The following is a 17616-nucleotide window of genomic DNA, read 5'->3' on the forward strand; positions in this document are numbered from 1 at the left end:
AAAAAATGTAGGTTTGCTATTATAAATATGCCAGTTTCATTTGGTTTTTCCGTAAGACAAAAATTGGTTAAGATATGGCTGCTCAAAATTTGCATACACTCGTGATTAGTGACCCGTTCAAGCTTTTTCAACTATAACCCTTTCAAAAATAAGCACTTTAAACCGGTGAGACTCACAGATCATATAAAAAATAGATAAGTAAATAAATTGTTTGTAAAGCGGTAGCGATTAATTTTCATGATTTTTTACCAAAAAAAAGAGGGCCAACTTTTGAGCGTAACTCGCTTATTTTTAATGCTAGAAACTTTTATAAACAATCAAAATACAGCCTTTTATAAACACTTTAAAAAATTTTGAATGAGTTTTCCCGAAAAGTGCTTCATTTTTCGGTGATCTCACCTTGACATATTCGATTTGGAATTAGACGAATAAGAACGTATTTTTCATGAGCTACAACTTTGTTTTTACTCGATTGATAGACTTTGCTGATACACCATTTTTTTCGGTTTTTTATTAGCTACACTTTTGCGAAGGATATTTTTTTCGATCAAATAATTTACTTTTTGAGTTATTTGCGAAAAACCGTCTGAAAACGTAGTTTTTTTGTCGAAAAATAAACATTTTCAATCATAAATAACTCAAAAAGTATTGTTTTACATAAAAACTGTATAAAACAAAATTTGCTTAAAATCAGTCAATTTGTCCATTTCCGGTCTTATCTTGAACGTATGTTTTTTCACCTTTGAGAAGGGGCGACTGTCACCCCCCAAGTAAAAGCAACCAACGGCACAATTTCAACTTTGAAGTGGACGGTAAGTAGAACCTAAATCCAAATTTTCATGCAACTCGAAGTTGAACCTGAAAATTACACGGTGTCGCCGTATTTCCCGTTTATTTACTGGGCTATTTACATTTACGCGGAATTTGTGAAAAAACGTGTGGGAACTCAAATACTTAGTTTCTATCTCATACTAATATCAATTTTCTTTACCAACATGTCCTACATGCAACAGAATAGCGTCAGGAATATGTGTAACTTTGGTAAAAAACACGTCTCCTAGCCCAGATGGCATATAAAGCAGATGCCTTAAAAAAACTTTAGAGAGTATGATTCCGCTGTGTTAATATAATTAATGCCTGCCTCATGTTGAACTACTTTCCTGTCTCCTGGCCTTTGTCCAACACAATCATTATTCCCGAACCAGTGAAGCCCCATGTAACGAGAAGTCGCAAATATAGGTTGTTACAAAATATTATGCAAGGGAAAATAGCAGGCAAACGCAGTCCAGGACGAAGAAGAACCTCATGGTTGAAGAACTTGCGGGATTGGTATGGTGTTGATACAAGCATGCTATTTAGGGTGGCAGTGCTAAAATTAAGATAGCTATGATGGTAACCAACGTTCTGAAAGGACATGGTACATGAAGAAAAAGAAGTGAAGTCCCTAACCAGCACAGAATCCTACAGACCAGTATCTCTTCTAAACACTTTAGATAAAGTCTACGAAAGGATCTCTCAAGGAAAGACTTAGAATTCGTAAAAGAACGCCACATCATCCCAAACTTTCATATATCATTTACGCTTTGTACTATATCAGTTGCAATTAAGCAATTAAATTTATTTTTGTATTCTGTGTACTCTTACAACAAAAAGGAAGAGAAATTATATAGCATAGTATGAGTTTGTTTACCTTTCTTTTCAATAACAAATGTCATGGATCCTTTCTATTTCCACAAATTTCTCTTCAATCTGACCATCACTAAGGATAAATAAATATCCAAAAACAATATGATTTAGTAATTTATATGGTCTTAAAACATTCCTAGAACACAATTTATGTACAATTTTTTTATTTTTATGTGGACATTATTTTGATAAGCAATCAATGTCATAATATGATCGTTTTCATGACGATCTGGTAGCAGATATAAGCTAAGATTAGGTAACTCCCATATACATACGTATAGTCAAATTCTAACCGCAAACACAGATCATCAAAGTTACTAGTAAAACGACCATAAAAAACAGGAATAGAATAGAAATAGCTTCTATAAACTTTTAATTGCAGGTTGGCAGAAAAATAAACGAAAATATTGCATAATATCGTCGCAACTAAATGTTCGGACCAGTCAAGAAATTACTATTTCAATATGGGTTTAAAAGTAAACACAACACAATAAAAGTAAAAGTGGACGATGAATTAACTGACCCAATTGAAGCCGGCAATGGGATAAGACAGGAGGATTCTTTGAGTACTTTATTGTTCAACCTGATTATGGACGAAATAATAAAAAAAGTAAGAACTAAAAAAGGATACCAAATGGGAGAAAAACGACCTAAAATAATCTGCTATGCGGACGATGCAATACTAATCTCTCAAATTGAAGATGATTTACAACGTATCCAATTTCCTCACAAAAGACAAAATGCATGGTTATAACAGCAGATCCAATAAGATGTAAATTGGAGCTGGAAGGTCAGATAATAGAACAAGTGATGGAGTTTAAATACCTAGGCATCACACTATCTAGCTACGGAAGGCTCGAAACAGAAGTGGAAGATCAAGTGAATAGAGCAAACAGAGCCGCAGGTTGCCTGAATGACACAATATGGAGAAATAAAAATATCGGAAAAGAAATGAAAGGCAGAATTTACAAAACAGTCATCAGACCAATAATGACATACGCCGCAGAAACACGACCCGACACAGAGAGGACAAAAAGATTACTCGAAACAGCGGAGATGAAAACCCTTCGAAAAATCGATGGTAAGACTCTATGGGACAGAGCTAGAAGTACAGCTATACGACGGAGATACAAGGTGCATAACATTAATAACTGGGTAAGAAACAGAAGAATACAATGGAATGACCACATAAGCAGAATGACAACAAATAGGATAGTCAGGACAGCGAGAGACGGTTCCCCAATAGAAAGACGATCAGTGGGAAGACCACGAAAACGATGGAACGACAACTTATCAGAGGCACATTGAAAAAACAGACAGAGTCATGTCTATACAAAAAGAAGAAGAAGAAGAAGAAGAAGAAAAAGAAGAAGAAGAAGAAGAAGAATAAGAAGAATATGGGTTTACATCGCCACGCGCCTTTACAACCACGGCAATCCTGTCTGGCATTGTCCTTACTAAGGATTGACATAAGTCAGGGTCTCAACTATCCCATTGTTCACCTAATTTTCTCTTGGGATAGTTGGGACACTTCTCTTGGGATTATTTCATCATTTCATTTTCTGTTTTATCTTATGTTACAATGTCTCAATAACGTTAATATCTGTTCGAATGCCATGAGAAGACTTTGCTATTGTTTTCAAACCATTTTTAGTTGTTTTGCACCGTTCTGCATGAATATAAACTTCAGGTCCAGGTAGTGATCGTGAGACCGATCAGGGAACACCAAATTTTACGAAAACCTCCAAAAAACTAAAGGAAGGATGAAAATTTGGAAATAAGTAGTTGAAATTGTCTATTATATAAGAAAAAGTTTACAATTCTACATCCCCTCCATTTTGCAAAAATTGGGAAATACGGGGTGAAAAATATTTTCTCGGGGGTGAAAAAATATACGTTGAAAATAAGTCCGAAATTGTATAAAATGACTTATTCTAAGTAACTTTGGTTCTATAGAGTTTTTTCACTAAGTTAATACTTTTCGAGTTATTTGCGAGTGAATATGTTCATTTTTAACAAAAAAAAACGTGTTTTTGGACGGTTTTTCGCAGATAACTTAAAAAGTATTTTAGCGAAAAAAATATTCTTAGCAAAAATATAGCTTATAAAAAACTGAAAAAAAAAATGGTGTATGCATGAGGTCTGTAGACACAGCAGACGCAGAGTTGTAGCTAATGAAAAGGAGATTCTTCTTCGTCAAATTCGAAATCGAATATTTCAATTTGAAATAACCCAAAAATTTGTTTATATTATCCATAAGTTTCATTGGTTCAAAGTGCTCATTTTTGAAAAAAATTGAGTTTAATATTGTTCTGAAGCTATTTCTTTGTGGCATTTTTATGATTAACTATTTAATTGTGGCTTATTTCTAATATAAATATAAATTGGATTTAAAATAAAACATTTTTTATTTTGAAAAAAATGGAATTTTTATGGAATTAACTTAAAAATTATTAGTGATACCAAAAATCTCAAAGAGTAGTAAAATGTTCGTTTTGCTTTTCTGAATATTTTTGATTTTTTGTTTTCTTGTTAGACAAAAATTGGTTATGCTATGGCTGTTCAAAATTTGCCTAAACTCGTCATTAGTTACTCGTTCAAGCCATTTTAACTACAGCTTTTTCAAAAATAAGCATTTTGAAACGATGAAACTTACAGATCATATAAATAATACATAAGCAAAGTAACTTGTCAAGTGGTAATGATAAAATTTATTTGTGATGCTAATTAGGGAGTGATTTTCGCGATTTTTTTTAACAAAATATAAAAGGGACCAACAATATTTTGAGCATAACTGACTTACTTTTAATGTTAGAAGTTTTTTTAAAAAACAAAAATAAATCTTTTTTTAAACACTTTAAAAAAGCTGAAATGAATTTTCCCCGAAAAGTGCTTCGTTTTTGGATTATTTCACATTGAAATATTCGATTTGGAATTTGACGAAGAAGAACCTACTTTTCATTAGCTAAAGCTTGGCTTCTACTGGTTCTACAGACCTAATGCATACACCATTTTTTTTCAGTTTTTTATAGGCTATATTTTTGATAAGAATATTTTTTTCAATAAAATACTTACTGAGTTAGTTATCTCCGGAAAACTGTCCAAAGACATGCTTTTTTGTTAGAGATGAACATATTCACTCGCAAATAACTCGAAAAGTATTGACTTAACAAAAAAACTCTATAGAACAAAAGTTGTTAAGAATTAGTCATTTAATTTAATTCCTGTCTTATTTTGAATGTATATTTTTCACCTTCGAGAATGGGTATTCCCCTCCATTTTTGTAAAATGGAGGAGATGTAGAATTGTAACCTTTTTGTTATATATAATAATAGACAATTTCAGCTACCTGTTCCCAAATTTTCATCCTTCCTTTTTTTGATCAGATTGTTCTCTGATCGGGCCATTGGTAGAAAACTATTTTTCAAAAATACTTGATATTCTGCTGCGTTAATTGTGTCTTCCACCACGTCATATCTTCCTAGACCCGCTAATGACATACACTTCCAAACCATAATTTCTTTGGCAAACTCCACAGTTCTTCTTAGGCGATTTTTGTGGAATGCTTTTTCTTCTGATAACCCGTTTTCGAAAATTTTCCACGCAAACATCAAATTTCGATCCGTCACTGAATATGACTCTGGACCAGTAATCAACGGTCCATGAAATCTTCTATCCTAGCAATTGAATTCGTGTCATTAAAAATTTGTAATGGAATCAAACTGCTATCGTAAAAATTGGAGATAACTACACCGATGAAATCTCCATACAACGAGGAGTCAGACAAGGGTGCATTTTGTCGCCAACATTGTTCAATATTTACTCGGACCAGTTATTTAAAAAGGCACTTGAAAGACAGCCACATGGAATAAAATCAACGGGGAACTACTTAATGTGATTTGATATGCAAACGATACAGTAAGTCTGTCAGATAATATTGAAGGTCTCCAAATTCTGCTTGATCGTGTTCACGAGGTAGGAGAGGAAATGGGCATTAAAATAAACTCAAACAAAACCAAATTTTTAGTGTTTAGTCGTGACTCACATCCCGATGCAAAGCTTCAATTAAACGGAGAATGTTCACAAAATGACATATTTGGGAACTGTGATAACGGACCAACTAGATCCAGACATAGAAATAAAACGTAGAAAAGCAATGACTAAAACTACTTTTATGAAAATGAAATAATTTCTTTGCAATAATCACCTCAGTTTAGAACTAAGACAAGGAATGGTTAAGTGCTATATTTGGTCCGTACTCTTGTATAGTGCAGAAGTGTGGACGCTAAAAGTATCGATCATGAACAAAATTGAAGCATTGGAAATGTGGATTCATAGACGAATGCTGAAGATACCTTGGACAGCAAGGAAAACTAATGAAGAAGTGCTAAGGAGGGTCAACAAAGATAGAGAACTGCTAAAGACTGTTAAACATCGAAAAATGTCTTATCTGGGACATATAGTGAGGGGAAGTCGATATAAAATATTACAACAGCTGATCCTTAAAGGCAAAATAGAGGGCCGTGGAGGTGTAGAAAGAAAACAAGTTTCTTGGTTAAAAAACATTCGAGAATAGACTCAGATACCAAATACTGGACAATTATTCCATATTGCAGAAGATCGAGAAGCCTTCGCAATGGTGATCAGGCGCGGCCCCAGGGGTGGGCGAACTGGGCGGCCGCCCAGGGCGGCAAATGTAGAGGCGGCAAATTTTAGAGAAGAACAAATTTTTGAAATTGAAGAAATAATAAACTATGTTTTTAATATTATAAAAAATCAATATTATGAACAAGAGCGACAAAAATGCAAATGTAAAAACCAGAAATAAATAAGTGAAACAAATGCAAGGCTCATTCGACGGGAAATCCACAACACCGCCTTCCTCTTCATCGCATAAGAATAGTGGGATCATAACTACCCGTCCCCACCCCTCCCAGGATTGTTTTTATGGTTCAGGTGCAGTAGAACCGACTGATAACAACTGATATCCGTTGACTTGCGCTTTTCGTAGCCTTTTACCAAGTTTCCATAGATCATACATGTGCCTTTAACAATTTTATTGTGTCTTTGTATTTCGTTTAAGTGTATAGGTTTGTAGGTATTTTTACTGTGTTTTGTTTTTAAATCAATTTAGATCAATTGTTGTACAGTGTAGTTTCCGTACCGGTGTGCGTCAGGATACTATTAAGTGTTAAGTGTAATTAAAATATTTGTGTAAGTGCAATAATGGAGGGTAGAAAACGTCTTTCTGGTAGTTAGTACAGAAAAAAGAGAGCAAAGAAGGAGATTGAAACGTATTGCTTAGAATTTGCCTAAGTGAATTTTTATTATAGTTATACACTCATGCTGAAAATATATTGCTCAACCTAGGGAACATACAGCTGCTACCGCTCCCTTTGAGTCTGATAACATTTACCCAGATCATCTGCATCCACGTCTACTGCCACTCCCTCCCAGTCCAATTACAGTCACCTAGGACTATCATCAGCATCTACGTCTGATACCACCCCCAGTCCAAATTCGGTCACCTAGGACAATCATCAGTTACCTAGGACAATCATCTACGTCAGCTACTGATACCACTACTACTGTCACACTACTGTAACAATGTTATTATTGATTCTGATCCAGTAAAGTGGTCCAATAAAATTAATGATTTTGCTAGAACAACTTTAGTAACAGGAGGCCCCCCGCCAAAATTACCCATTGCAGAGGCTCAGTTGTACCCGAAAGATAATTTAGATCGCAGATTTACAACTAAATATTACAGCTACAAAATGTACAATGGTAAAACTCTTGAGAGAGTGGTTAATTTATTCTAACGCAAACAATTATGTGTATTGTTTTTGGAAACATATGGCTGAAGCTTTGTCCGGCCACGCTAAATCTCCAGCTCATCCACAGTCACAGCGACAGTGGGTAGAACTAGCAATTAGACTAGAGTCAGGCAAAACCTAAATAGACGAAGAAACACAAAAAGTTCCAAATTCAGAAACTCGTCATTGGACAAATGTAATTGAACGACTTATATCAATAATACAGTTCTCAGCACAACAGTGTCTTCCATTGAGGGCCGATTCTGATCAACTTTTTCATCACAACAGTGGTAATATTTTAAATCTTGTTGAGCTCTGTAGAATATTTGATTCTGTTTTACAAGAGCACATTAGGAGAACAACGAATGGTAGTAACAAGCAGCATCACTAATTGGGAAAACGTATTCAAAACGAAATTATTCAGCTCCTCCATGATCAAATCAAAAATAAAATTTTAGATTTGGTACCTACAACCTCGATTCGGATGTGAGTAATGAGTAATGGATGTATAGCAATCTAGTAAAAATTCATAAAAATATTGCAAATATAGTGTTTTTAAGCGTGTATCGTTCAAATAAAGTGGAAAATAGTGTATTAAATAATTCAGCACAAAGCACACATCAATAAAAATACAATCGTGGTTTACGAGTAAGTTGGCGATCGCTAAAGGAAGGTTGTGAGTCATGGGCCTACTAAGGGGGGCGGCGATCGCCAATTTTGACCAGGGCGGCAAAATCCCTAGGGCCGGGCCTGATGGTGATCACCAACGTCGGATAATTCTGATATGGCACGTGAAGAAGAAGAAGCAATTGAAGCGATTTGTTTCTAGCTTCTCTGTTAGCAGAGGTTTTTCTTTTACCTAAAATATTACGAGTAATGAAAAAAATCCGCATTCACTAAGAAATTACGATTCAAAATAGAAACTGGATCCTGATTTGTGTATCGATTTACTGCAGCACTCCCTTGATAAATTTTTTCCTGTTTGTGCGTTCCTCTTTGTTGTATTGTAAAGTGTTGCGACGGCCCAGTTTGCAAATTTTCACTAGTAATCCTCGATCTCTATCAGACACAATTCTGTACATAGTAGAGCAGGTAATAATCTAGTAGGTAATACTAATGTACCTGCAAATGTAGACTTCTTCAAATGCCATCTCCGCGACGAAGTTCGGTAATCAGCATCATAGCTATTCGGACGAAAATTTCTCGTGTTTTTTACCCTAACAATAGTTTTTAATTATCAATTGATGAAATTTAGTGTGTGTTGCACTTCATCCATTTTTGAATAAATTATAGATATAGTCGGTTCGCTAAACTCAGACACATAGGCCAGGGTAATAAGACAAAAATATACCCCGTTCGTGACACTCGAGCAGCCAGGGTACTGAAGCGTTTTTTCGACAAGTAATACCTATAGGAACAAATTGTAACTATTTCCTGCGTAGGATCTGGCGGCCTTTTTTATTTATAAACAATTAACTGTCAAAAAATGGCATTTTTCCCTTTTTTTTTCAAATCAATGGAAAACAGTGAAACTTTTGATTTTTTTAGTACAAAATATTTTTAAGATTATGGAAAAAGTTTTAAAGTGACATATTACAAAGTTTGATATACTCATTTATTGTTAATATAATTGCGAAAAAAGGTCGGAATTGCAAAAAAAAATATTTTCGTAATAACTGCTTTAAAAATTAGTGTACAGGTTTGAAATCTTTGTTAAATGAGGGTTCTTTGGTGCTTAATATGTGATAAAAATTTCAAAGCAATTAATTCAATTGTTTAAATTTTATTCGAATTGTTTATCTCAGTGAGCATTTTTTTTTGCACTAACATAAGTCAGAAAAAAATGACGTTAGAACCATTCCACAGGTGTCAAATGAAAGAGCATTCTCAACTTGGTTTAAAAAAAGCGAATAAAATAATTGTGCAAAAGTACCGTAAATCTTTCCTTATAAACTTTTTGAATAACTTTTTCCAAAAAAATTAACTTTTTTACCCTGTTTTAAGTGCACAACTACCAAGTAATGTTATTTATATCATAATTGATAAAAAAGTGTAATAAATATATATAATTTCTTATATAACAAAATAAAAAGTTTATAAAGAAAGATTTACGATACTTTTGCATAATTATTTATTACTAATAAATGCATTTTTCATTCGCTTTTTTTAAACCAAGTTGAAAATATAGCTCATGCTCTTTCATTTGACACCTGTGGAATGGTTTTAACGTCATTTTTTTCTGACTTATGTTATTGTAAAAAAAATGCTCTCTGGGATAAACAATTTGAATAAAATTTAAACAATTAAATGAATCGCTTTGAAATTTTTATCACATATTAAGCACCAAAGAACCCTTATATGACAAAAATTTCAAAGCTGTACACTACTTTTTACAATAGATATTGCGAAATTAATTTTTTTGCAATTCCGACCTTTTTTCGCAATTATATTAACAATAAATGAGTATATCAAACTTTGTAATACGTCATTTTAAAGCTTTTTCCATAATCTCAAAGATATTTGTACTACAAAAACCATAAGTTTCACTGTTTTCCGTTAATTTGAAAAAAAAGGGAAAAATGCCATTTTTTGACACTTAATTGTTTATAAATAAAAATGGCCGCCAGATCCTACGCAGGAAATAGTTACAATTTGCTCTTATAGGTATTACCTGTCGAAAAAACGCTTCAGTACCCTGGCTGCTCGAGTGTCATGGAAAAAACCTTATTACCCTGGACTACAACTGGCTAGTAATTTTAATGAGTAATTTTGCCAATTTGGTAATAATAGTTAATAATTACTAATAATAGTTAATAACTACTGAATAGTTAGTAATTTTACCAATTTTGGCAAAATTGGCCAAAAACAAAAAAATTACCGGCTAAAATCAGCAACCAGTTGTGTCTGAGTTTAGCGAACCGACTATATCAGAGCTTTTCGCTAGATGTTTGTTACTCATGACTTATGATGAATTAATATCTTCTTCTTCTTCTTCTTTTAATAGGACTATGTCTTGTTTCTTATGTTACAGTCTCAGCTGCGATCCGGATGATGGTTCGCTTGGTGTTGGGCTTCTGTGTCAGGGCCCATTTCTCCATACGTTCAGGGTCCATCCGATCTACGTGGTCTCCCCTATGCGTCGTCGTGCTCTTGTCCATCTCACTACGTCTTGAACGCATAGCTATCTCAATGTGTCTTCGTTATGTATTCTATCTCTGAGTTAATATCAAAATTATATATTTGATACACGGCAACTAGATAATACCGAACATTTAATTGCCACGATATTATGTAATATTTTAGTTTATTTTTCCACCAACATTTGAATAAGAATAATTTATTTCTGAATGTGTCATTAAATAACTTTTACATTAAATAGATAATATCGTGGGCTTACAACCAAAAGGCAGTAAGTCAAAATTTTAACTTTTGGGATAAATGGATTTAAAAGTTTGAACATTAATAATAATTCATACCGACATAATAAGCTATATGAAATAAATATTAAATATTTGAAGATTATTTTAAGCGTATTTCAAATAGCTTATTATGTCTGTATGAATTATCATTAGTATTCAAACTTTCAAATCCATTTATCTTAAAAGTTAATATTCTGACTTTGTGCGTTTTGGTTGTAAACCCACGATATTATTGACAACTAGGGCAAAATAAAATATATAAAAATATATCAACAATAATAGAATCATTTCTAAACTGTTGTCTTTTTTTTTTAGTTTATCACAGAATATTATCAAATATTTCTTTGAAAATCAACGAAAATTATATGAATAACACTTTGTTTTGGCATCCACATTGGAAATTACTAAATTGTTAATTATTAGATAATATAAATATTTATTTAAACTTACCTTTGGTACCTACACGCAAACCTTTAGCGTCACAGACAATTTTGAAACTGAATCGATTTCATTTCTATCCATTCTATTGAAGTATTTCATGAAAACTCCGTCACTTATTAAAGGCAATAAGATACAATACAGGATAGCTATTGAGTGTAATTGCTTGACATTTATTGATTTTATGATTTAAATTATTGAAGGTTACTATGCTACTCACACTACAATCTAGTATGATTTATTTTGATATATTATATTCAAATAAACAAGTTATCTATATACCGTGTGTTATTGCATTTGATCTCCTGTTTTTTTCTTCAAGTCCTGTCAGTTGGCATTGGACGTGGGCAGTCTGGAATGGATATTGCAACCCCGTGGGGAGAGTCATGTGATGTCTGGTAGTTAAATCCAAGAATACTTTAAACATCACATCTATTTTTATAATATAATGTAAACAATTTAAAATTTTATAACAACTAAAGGGTTTTTACCGACATATCTTCGTGGCTCAAACATGTAATGTGACCTGTAATGAGCACTGATTTTTTTCCTGGAAGCCATCTGTTATCAACCGATCGTACTGTAACAACTTGGCTTATTGTACATCTTCCATTCCTTTATGAAACCCATTTCAGAATGATGGAACCCTACACTAGCTTATTCAGGTCTAGTGGGTGGGTGCCATATATATTTTGAGTCACTTCGATGTCTCCAAAAAGTATTTGCCGCCTTAGATCCAATGACTCGCAGTCATGCAAGTTATGGTTGACTGTTTCAGATTTTCTGCTACATAGTCTGCAGCTCAAGTCTCTATTCCGGTGGTGATGTTGATTGAAAACAATAAGAATAATGTAACAAAACGAACGGTAAATATTTTATTTATTTTGGTAACAAAAAATGTGTTTCGCTTAGGTCTCGGAAAAGGGTCGATTGTTAGTGAGAACGGTCGGTGTGTGTGAATCGTTCACATGCTGAGTAGTGACTGAAAAGAAAGCCACAAACGATAATATGGTTGTGCTTCTTTCCTCTGACCAGATGAGCAATAAATCATTTAGGTCTGGCGTATATTTTTGCAGTTTTAAGAAAACAACTTCGAATGCATTAAGTGAGTTGTTGACATAATTGTCTGATATGGTAATTATTTATAGGGGTGCAGTTTGTTAAACCGCACAAACGAAAAACAGATGGTGAAGGATACATTCAGTTTTGTAAAACCATGTCCCTCTTAATACCTGGTTTGTATTTACATGTGAATTTTGAATGACTAATGTTGTTTCGTTTTTGAGAAAAAATAATTAAAAATTAAGAAAATAAAATTAGCAGAAATAGTAATTATAGCGTATCGCTATATCTCCATGAAACAGCCCCATTGTATGCAGGTGTTTCTTAACTGGCGCATGACCAGTAAGGAAACCTGTTATGACTCTGAGCTGATTCCTGCCTGTTTTCAGCAATAATTCAGCACATACCCATCCGATATATTATATCTTGCCATGTGTTTGACCGGGTACACCCTCCCAATGTGAGTTGTGTTGGTTTCGGATCCATAATTTTTCCGGTCCCGGACGATTCTTTTTGGCACTCCCATGGCCGGCTCTGGGCCCAGGTATTTTGTAGTTGGTGCTCTCCTGCCAAATGTACCAGCTCTTCGTAAATGCCCAGATGACCTGGAACTCATACCACTATAACACTGCGACAGTCTGTCGAGATCGTGTCGATGTTCCCACATTAGCCTAGAGTTCACCTTAGGGCTTATAAGAGCTCCAATGTCTTGCAAAATTCTCTTCCTGAAATACAGAGATATAATCTCCTAGACCCTTCTGCAGTTTTAGATCCATCCGTATACCAGAAGTAAGCCTGCAGTCTGGGTTAAGAATTTCCTCTGTCCCATTCTTCGCGTGCGCAAATGCCCACTTGAAAAGGTACTTCAATTTAACTATTCTTCTTTTTTTGTAACTTAGTGTCATCTACATAAAACATAATATTTAACTTAGACAGGCCACAAGCAACAGTTTCATCTCGTACTTATAATTACACTATTTATTCTAAAAATATACACGTTTAAACCATATTTCCGTGATATAGCCGTGCTAAACTTGCCTTTTTCCAAAATTAAATTCCAGATTTCATTTTTCGTATACTCCGAACTCAACTTAATCGCACTTATACACATTTGCGAGAAGTTGTGTTCCCGAAATTCAGCCAGTTCTTTATTTATCCATTCCTGCTTAAAATCTTAATCCCAGCCGCGTAGCAATTTCATTAGTTAATTTGGTACACCTGCTTATTCGGGAGTTACATTATGCTGGAAGTTCTCTTTTAAGCTTCTTAGTTACTGCAGATTTCGATTAGGAGACAGCAAGAGCGATTTAGAAGAGACTGAGAAGGCTGTAAGACGGGCCTTGATACTTAATCGTTGAGATAGGCGAGTAAACAGAAATATTTATAATTTAAATTTAAAAAGTAATTTGCTGTTTTTCAAAGTGCTTTCTATAAATATCAAGACATTTTCCAGTCATTTGAACCAATTTTTTAAGCATTTTCTTTGCTTCTTACGACGTCCAGAAGGTTTTAACTTGCAATTTTTTTGGATCTATGTAAATCAAAATTTGTATGTCGCTTATAGATATAGGTCGCTATTAAAATCTTCGTTGCCATAGTACCAAGATGCATCAACGATGTTTCTTAATACTTTGTTCTGGAATCGTTGAATAACTTCAATGTTATTGGCACAGTCCAAAAGCTGACTACGAGGTTTGAGCATTTTGGAGATCAAAAGTAACTTTGGCCGTAGTTTTGTTTGGTAATAGTAAGCAGTCATTGAAAAAATACGAGGTAATCAATATTTTTCTGGCAAGTTATAAAAGCGCTGAAGAATGGAGAGCCTCCGTATAATTTTCTAAATAGTCTTCAGAGATTTAGGTCGCAATATGCTAGAAAGACGTTGTTTTTGGTGAAAGCATAACATACTGTAAGTTATTAGTCTAAGAGCTAGTGAACCCTCTGACTAACGGTCGTCCTGTAAGGCTAGAAATTTTTCTAGTGATAATTCATAGCACACCAAGGCTAAAAACCATGACCTGGCAGGCATCAGCGGTGCACGTGTATCTACCAGGTGAATCGAAAAGTGCAAATTTAGGGGGTAAAATAAACTTTCTCCTGTAAGGTTTAAATTTAAGTATGTGTTTGAGTAAGTCATTTATAAGAAGTGTGTACAATGACAGGCGATTCTGAAGAGCATAAGACCTTGCCAGGCGAGGGGAAAGATTAGGGGTTTTTCCTAAAATTATTTTTTTTGCATCGAACAATTTTTTTTAAGTTTTTTGAATCATTCCAAACAGAAAAGGTCTTTAGTGATTTTTCTCTTAAGTTAATAGTTTTTGTTATATAAGCGATTGAAAATTTTGAAAATTGCGAAATCGGCCATTTTTAACCCTAAATCGGACATTTATCTAAAAGTTTCAAAGTTACCAAGGTAGGTAGATATTCTTTAAACATTGATTGATGAAATCCCAAAGAGTTTTTTGCAATACGATATCGGAAACCCCTTTGTTTTTTAATTGCTAATCAAGCGGGCGCGACACTGAAGTATAAGTGAAGACGTTTGAGTTGGCATAAATTCATTATCTCGAAAATGGGCAAATTTCAAGAGAAATCCTCAGACAGGTCGATTTTTATTTTTAAATTAGGACTTTTTGGCATATATATGTAATACTAGTGACGTCATCCATCTGAGCGTGATGACGTAATCGATGATTTTTTTAAATGAGAGGAGGGGTTGTGTGATAGCTCATTTAAAAGGTTATTTAATTCTCTATTTACTAATATAAACATTAATATAATTATTTATACAGGGTGTACAAAAAAATTTTTTTTATTAAATTAACTTTGACAAATAGAAGAAATTTTTTTTTGTACACCCTGTATAAATAATTATGTTAATGTTTATATTACTGAATAGAGAATTAAATAACCTTTCAAATGAGCTATCATACAACCCCTACTCTTATTTAAAAAAATCATCGATTACGTCATCACGCCCAGATGGATGACGTCACTAGTATTATATATATATATATATATATATATATATATATATATATATATATATATATATATATATATATATATATATATATATGCCAAAAAGTCCTAATTCAAAAATAAAAATCGACCTGTCTGAGGATCTCTCTTGAAATTTGCCCATTCTCGAGATAATGAATTTATGCAAACTCAAACGTCCTCACTTATACTACAGTGTAGCGTCCGCTTGATTAGCAATTAAAAAACAAAGGGGTCTTCGATATTTTATTGCAAAAAATTCTTCGGGATTTCATCAATCAATGTTTAAAGAATATCTACGTACCTTGGCAACATTGAAATTTTTAGATAAATGTCCGATTTAGGTTTAAAAATGGCCGATTTCGCAATTTTCAAAATTTTTAATCGCTTATATAATAAAAATTATTAACTTAAGAGAAAAATCACTAAAGACCTTTTTTGTTTGGAATGATTCAAAAAACCTAAAAAAAATTTGTTCTATGCAAAAATAATAATTTTAGGAAAAACCCCTAATCTTTCCCCTCGCCTGGCAAGGTCTTATGCTCTTCAGAATCGCCTGTCATTGTACACATTTTTTCTAAATGACTTACTCAAACACATACTTAAATTTAAACCTTACAAGAGAAAGTTTATTTTACCCCCTAAATTTGCACTTTTCGATTCACCTGGTAGATACACGTGCACCGCTGATGCCTGCCAGATCATGGTTTTTAGCCTTGGTGTGCTATGAATTATCACTAGACAAATTTCTAGCCTTACAGGACGACCGTTAGTCGGAGGGTTCACTAGCTCTTAGACTATATAATATAGTGTTTTGTTCCGTTTTCCTTTTCGATGAAACAAATTAATGGAGAAATTGAAGATGACTGATATGTTTTTGTACACACTTATGACAAATAAATGAATGGGAAAAGAATAGTTATTTATGAAACAGTTCGTGAAGTATGCTTTTTGCGAACGCACGCGATGTTTAGAGCAAACATTACGCTATACGTCGCTTAGCAAAAAGTACTTCACGCACAGTTTCATACAATATTTTATCTACGATAAACAAATAAAAAAAATTGTAACACTTCCTCACTGGAATTCATTTCTATTCTACAATTTTTAGAACTTTGACATTTAAAAATTCTAACTTCTTTCAAACTACAAAACTGTCAAAACTTTTGTTGTAATTTATTGCTCATTATGTGACAACGCGAACGTTAAGGATATTTGATAATATGAAAGTGTGTCAAAACAGTGCGAGAAAGTAAGTCCCATTTAAAATATATTGTTATTTCACGCACACTTTAAACCCTTCACGCACTGCTATCTATAATGACAGTTTTCACAAACTAAAAACTTATACATAAAATGACATAGAGTAGGTAAAAGTATTTTAATATAGTTATTTATGATATAAGTGTTAAAAATACAATTTTAAGGCACGCATGTGAAGGTTTGTAGAATGAGCGAAGCGAATTCTGCAATTCACATGAGTGCCTCAAAAATGTAATTTTAACACGTATATCATACAATATTTTTTCTACAAACGTCTTATATGTCAACAATTATAATTTATTCATTCTCAATTACAGGACAATACCTACAAAAACTTTTACTTGAACTTGACTGACATTCCATTTTTATATTTTTCTTGACATTACATCAAAACTGTCAATACTGTCAACCTATACTGTCAATACGTAAATCATAACAACTATAGAACAACATCCACTTTTATTGTTGTATATTTTAACAAATTTTAATAGTTTTTGCTACAAACGTGTTAAAAATACAATAATACAGTTTAAATTAAATTTTAAAAAACCTTCTAAAAAACCTTCTAAAAAACCTTTTTCAAATTGCGCAAGTTGTACTGTTAATATTAATGTTAATAAATGAAATATAAAAAATATTTTGACTTTTGTTTTCAAAATTTGACATTTCAATTTTAACTGCAGTGCCTTAAAATTTTTAAAGCACCCAGTGCTTTAAAGTAACTTTTTTAACGCTCCTATGGAGTGCTAAAAGTTGCATTTTTAACACGTTTGTAGAAAAAAGTGTCTATGATAAAATAATCGGTTACGGTGTTTGTTTAAATGTTACTTTATAAAGTTAACTTGTGGTTAAGAGATAACCAGAAGTTACGTCAAAATATGCGTTTTAGTTTCAGGTCAACGGCGAAGTATGGTTAACTCACAGAATTTTTA

The 17616-nt window shown here is 33.2% G+C and overlaps 1 protein-coding gene across 2 annotated transcripts in view; it reads right to left on the minus strand.

The window, feature by feature from the left end:
- LOC114339857 (scoloptoxin SSD14) overlaps positions 1 to 11521 on the minus strand; it is a 43371-nt gene extending 31850 nt beyond the window's left edge. The window contains exon 1 of one of the 2 annotated variants that reach the window (XM_028290550.2): positions 11372 to 11521. The gene's annotated coding sequence lies outside the window, so the exon portion shown is untranslated. Of the gene's footprint in view, positions 1 to 1690; positions 1849 to 11371 lie in introns of those variants that run through there. The other variant, XM_028290555.2, reaches the window with a different exon arrangement.
- Between the last annotated feature and the right edge of the window lie 6095 nt (positions 11522 to 17616).

Source organism: Diabrotica virgifera, chromosome 7, assembly GCF_917563875.1.
Source record: "Diabrotica virgifera virgifera chromosome 7, PGI_DIABVI_V3a".
Lineage (NCBI taxonomy): Eukaryota > Metazoa > Arthropoda > Insecta > Coleoptera > Chrysomelidae > Diabrotica > Diabrotica virgifera.